Genomic DNA, 5,660 nt, shown 5'->3' with positions numbered 1-5,660 from the left:
ATCGCACAAAACTGAAAAAGGCTACTATGAAACAGTTTATTTATTTCAGTAACAGAGTATTACTTACTGTACTTACTCATTTGATCTAGCTCGGCAGATGACTTATCTGTTTTGAAGGCAGCAATGAAAAACAACAACCCGGTGCAGGCTGAGAAAAGTATGGCAGAAGTTATTAGACTTCACATGACAGGATTCACAACTTCGATAAATTTTTATGAAAAGCAGTTTTGATTCTTTTAATTGGTGGATACAGAGTATAGGAATATAAATAATTATATTCGCTTAAAAGGTAACTGAGGATGGCATGTAAAATGCAGATTACAGGGGTAAATCTATATGAATTAGACTTTGGGGCTCGTTGTTTTCGTTAAATGAACTGAACGATTGAATTGTGGAGAATCAAACTGATCTAATAATGTGTAGCATGTCCATACTGACATATTGATAATATGTTTAAACATTAATATTTGAATTCAAAGATCCAAGCAGCTCAGCTAAAGCAGGCGACCCTGCGGTGTTTATACATCCAAATTAATTTATCGTCACAAAACTCAGTGGCTGGATTGCGGGGACTTTGTAGTAATATGGTATGCATACCATTTGGCTCATATGGAGCTAAAAGAGTCTCAATAAAGATAAATGCACGCACTACATTCACATATGCACACACAGGATTCATAAATACACACACAGGATACACAAATGCACACAAAATTCAGAAATGCACACATAATTTACAAATGCACACAAGATTCAGAAATGCACAGGACAAGATTCAGAAATGTATTTCTGGTGCACACACAAACATATCTTGATTTACAAATCTGGTCTGTGAATTTCACTGCATTTGTGTGTGAATTTTGAGACTCCCCTGACTTGGCTCGACACACAAACGCCTTTCTTTAAACAGGGAATGATTTGCAACCAATCAGATATCTCCCTTGTTTCAGCCAATCACAAGAATGCACCCCACCTGGGGGATGATTTACCCATAAGCCAATACAGCGCTATTTCCATGTGGTGCGGGCTAGCGGTGGAGTGACCTCAACATGGCTTCTGGCAACGACAGGGGAGCGGTAAGTGAACTTAACATATTTAGCTAGTTGTGTCCTTGTTATGATATTTTGTATAATTATTAATGTTAATTGGTTTAATTGTGTTAAGCTATGCTAGCGCGTCTGCATGCTAATAGGGTCAGGCTAGTATCTTTCCATAAAGTTAAAGTTCTTGTGAATAAAGTGACTGTTTGACAGGGTCTGTCGCCCCAAAGCGAGGTAGCAGCTCAGGCTTTTGTGCAATTATTGGCTCGGGAGCTGTCCTTGGCCCCAAGCCAATAGAGAGTAACCTTGCAGTAGTCAGGGCTGGAGGCAGTGCTCCTCTGCCGGTTAGCGATGCTAGGGTGAGACAGGCCATGAGAAGGTGAGACATTCATTTGCTAGTAAAGTATAAAGAGATGGCGTAACGTTAGTCCCTCATCTAACTATTCTTATTGTCATCTGTCTGGTACAGTTGGGAATCTGAACTCCAAACTCCAAAATTAAATTTATTCTGGGGCTGCTTATCGTTTCTACACACCACATAAACCTTTATTATTACAACAAAAATGCTTCATATCTTTAAGGACTTATCTACATGCCAGGACATGGCCGCCTCAGGCATCAATGCACCTAGCACATGGGTTTGTTTACATGCCACAGTGCTGTGGAGATTGAAGGGGGATACCAGCATGTACAGCTAATATCACATGGATGTGTAAATGGCCAAATGTGTGGCTTCACTTTGTTTAAGATAACTATGAGGTGAAGTGCAATGTAATGTGCTGACTAAACAAGGTCACTAAACAACAAGTGTAGTGTGTTGGATGCCTGCAGCTGTTTGTCATGTTGCGTTCTGTATAACGCTTCTTCTGTGGTTATAATGTCTCTACAGCGCAGTTGTTCACGTTGAATGGAAGCCCTTTCTGCTTACACCAGTGTGTGTGTGTGTGTGTGTGTGTGTGTGTGTGTGTGTGTGTGTGTGTGTGGGTCTGTGTGCGTTGCATGTATGTAAATTGAATTGACAGACACGTCCTTATGGTAACGATATATTGATAAGCTGCATGTGAAAAATACACGGTCAAACTATAGGAATGAGTTTGCTTGGCAGTGTTGTGTAACTTTGACTAGCAGCCAGCAGCTAGCTTTCTCAGACAGCAAAGCTGCAGTCAGTGGCTCGCTGTGCAGTGAAGTGAGATCTAGACATGCTTACTGTACAATATGGCAACAAATTAACATTACTTAATTTATCAAAAGTGGCAATACTACAGCAACTGTTGAGCCCCAACAAATTTAGATCACTCTGCAACATTTAACATTCAGTCTGACATGAAATATGTTTATATTTGATCCCTTGTAGACCCTGTGCAGAGCATTACCTAGCCACAACGAGGATGAGGATGATACTGTTCCATTGGAGAAAATCAGTCTCGTCACTGGATTTTTGAGAAATCATAGAAGGTAATAAATGGTCTTTATTTCGTCATTTTTCATTCTCATCTTAATTCACACATAATTGTCATAACAATCCCAGTTGCTACAATAATAAAGTGGTTCTGCATTTGTGTTTCATTTCATCTCAGTGTGAGCTGGTTTACTGTTTTATTGTCAAAAGGTCATATTTCTCTCCCTCCTCCTTTCTGTCCTCTGCTGTGTGCTTTACAACAGCAAAGGGAAAGGAGAAGAGATAAAGAAATGTTTGACAGAAACAGTAAAGCCCAGCTCACACTGAAAGAAAAAAAACACAAATGCACATACAATTGGTAAATGAAACTTCATACTTTGTTTACATTCCACAGTATTTACAGCAGCATTTAAAGTAATCCTTTTGACCTTCTAAACTAGGAGAGGAAAAGAGACTACAGGGATTTTTACTTTTGTTACAAGAGACTTTAAGTTTAAGTTCAGTACTTTTTGTTTTGAAGTGTAGCACATTGTCTTATATTTGTCATCTGTTTTAAAGCCCTGTCTAAACAGCAAGCATTGCTAATGTGTTATCTTTACTTGAGTATCTAAGAGTGCCATAACTGGATTTTTTAAAAAGATAAGAATCTTATGAGAGAATCATTACATCCTATTTTTTGAAAGATCTACTCCAATGTAAAGTTTTGAGGGGTCACAAGTACAATTTTCTCTTCCATAGTATCACCAGACATGATGAAGTTTTGGGTCAGGTGGGAACTGCCAACAAGATACGTCAATGTTGAGGTTGTAACCTCAACTTATCCAGTGGTTTCTCGCCTGCTTCTTCAAGTTGAAGCTCCCCAGCCACTACCAGACAAGATTTTTCACCAGGACTTGATGATGGCCCTCAGTTCCATACGTTCTGCCTTTGTAGGTGCAAATGTCATCAACTTCTTGCCCTCTTTTGAAATGGAATCATTTAAAATAGCTTCTATTCCATTTTCAGGCACCACCTTCACCTGTCGAGATAGATATTTTGGAGTTGGTTTGGTAATTGTCTTTGGCCTGGGTTTTTCTTCTGTTTTATATGTCCACTAGTACTGAAGTTATTTTCATATTCTTAGCTGCTAGAGTACGTTTGTGATGTCATCTGCACCGCTGCAGTGCAATGAGCTTGGATCATATAAAGATCATCTCTTTGTGTTCCTACTCAATAAAGAGAGATGTGGCAGCTTTCTTGGCCTCTCTAGTTCATTAAACTCAGACTTCCATAGACATTTAGTAGTAATTATTGAACAGTTTATACAGTTAGTACATGTTTAACAAATTCAGATGTTTAGGTAGACACCAGTTTCTCCAATATTACTGTTGCCCTTTTACAATATTCTGTTCTCTTATCTTGCCTTAAGTAAGTTCTCAACATATTGGACAGTGTTGAAATATGTCCACCCCAATCCAACCGTCATATTGCTGCAGGCATCTGTGTTGTCTTGCAGTGCCATCATTTCCAGTTCCAATCAGGGATGTTGACCCTGCAATGAGGCTCATTTGTGTCGCCACTCTCCTCCTACTGAAAATCTCGGGTTGGGGATTCCCTGACAAAGACATTTGTTTGTATAAAAATGATGCATATTAAATGTTATTGAACAAATTTACACGTGTGCACTGTGCTCATATCAATACTTATTACAAAATAGTTGTAGAAAATCCCGAAAATGGATGCTATTTTATGTAAATAAATGAATCATTGATTGTGTTTAAAATGTGAAGGTAATTACATTTTCAAAACCAAGAAAAGACCTGGTCCCTGTTTCAGAAAGTGGGTTTTGTGAAAACTGAGTACAGGTGCTGGTCATATAATTAGAATATCATCAAAAAGTTGATTTAATTCAGTAATTCCATTCAAAAAGTGAAACTTGTATAATGTACACATTCATTCCACACAGACTGATATATTTGAAGTGTTCATTCCTTTTAATGTTGATGATTATGTAACGGGGTAGACCTGTATCAGCCAATTTTGAGTGCAGTGGTAGTGTGAGGGGTGAGCACTTAGAGTGAGTGTGCATTTGGTGGGTGTGGTTTTGCATTGGGGTTGATTGTATGGGTATGGACTAATTGCAGACAGGTGTGCTTGGGCATGACCTCATCTGCAAACTATTTAACCAGCCACACACTAGGCTCAAGAGTCTTCTGTTTGTCTCCTGTGTGCAGGTAGAGTGATTTTGACTGTCTTCTTCCCTGGGGGTAGCTCTTGTTATGTGGTAGTGTCTGTATGGGATGGTTTATAAATTGATGTTGTTGAGTCTTCTGTTTGTCTCCTGTGTGCAGTGTGCGGGTGTGCTGAGGCTTCTGACTCTTTGCAAGAGTGTGGTACACGGCTGGGTCATGGTCTGGGGAACTGCCAGTGTAGAGCCACCGCTACTTAGTAGAGTTACCAGAGGCCCAAGCAGTGAGGCTACAACCGACCAGCCTGTGACCAACAGCAGACCCGTTCCTGTTGTGTTTGGCTTTGCCCACGCAGGAAGACGAAGTTGAGCACACCCAGCTATGACGAACTGCACTTCCGTTTACAGTTTCCCCCATTTGAACTCTTTAACTATCTTAGCCTCAGTCTGGTTTTAACCCTTTGCATGTCCATTTTTAGGGCCCGAGCACGACCGTGTGAGGTCCCTATTGAATTTGCTCGGATTATTAGGGCCCGAGCACGACCGTGCGAGGTCCCTATTGAATTTGCTCGGATTATGATTTTTTTTTTTTTTCTGCAAAGTAGGCCCAAATGACATGGCCTAAACATACTCGAAAACTCACCAAAATTTGCAAACATGTCAGAACCGGTGAAAAATTTCGTATTCTACAAGTTTCGCACATGGGCGTGGCAAAATGACTCGCTAGCGCCACCTTGAAAATTGGAAAAAATTAGCCCCTCGTTCACGTTCAACCTACATGTACGAAATTTTCTGGGGACATGTATCGTATCAAGACGCACAAAAAAGCCTCAAGAACCCATAGCCTAAAGTCAACAGGAAGTCGGCCATTTTGAATTTTACGGCCATTTTTGGATGATTTACACACTTCGTACTTTAACGAACTCCTCCTAGGGATTTAGTCGGATCGACGTCAAATTTCTGCTGTGCCTTCTAAAGGCATTGACGATGAAAAGTTGTGCTATTTGCGAGTTTTCGTCAATGGGCGTGTCCGTGGCGTCGATGATTCGCAATG

The 5,660-nt window shown here is 40.2% G+C and overlaps 1 long non-coding RNA gene across 1 annotated transcript; it reads left to right on the top strand.

Annotated features, from left to right (window-relative positions):
- Window positions 1-978: 978 nt before the first annotated feature.
- On the top strand, window positions 979-4,093 carry LOC123976978. The gene is made up of 3 exons (XR_006826487.1): window positions 979-1,076; window positions 2,395-2,495; window positions 3,178-4,093. It is a non-coding gene; the product is annotated as an uncharacterized LOC123976978 (long non-coding RNA).
- The last annotated feature ends 1,567 nt before the right edge of the window (window positions 4,094-5,660 follow it).

This window comes from Micropterus dolomieu, linkage group LG01 (genome assembly GCF_021292245.1).
Source record: "Micropterus dolomieu isolate WLL.071019.BEF.003 ecotype Adirondacks linkage group LG01, ASM2129224v1, whole genome shotgun sequence".
In the NCBI taxonomy this organism is placed as follows: Eukaryota; Metazoa; Chordata; class Actinopteri; order Centrarchiformes; family Centrarchidae; genus Micropterus; species Micropterus dolomieu.
The sequence above is the reverse complement of the archived record's forward strand: the minus strand, read 5'-3'. Positions and strand labels throughout refer to the sequence as shown.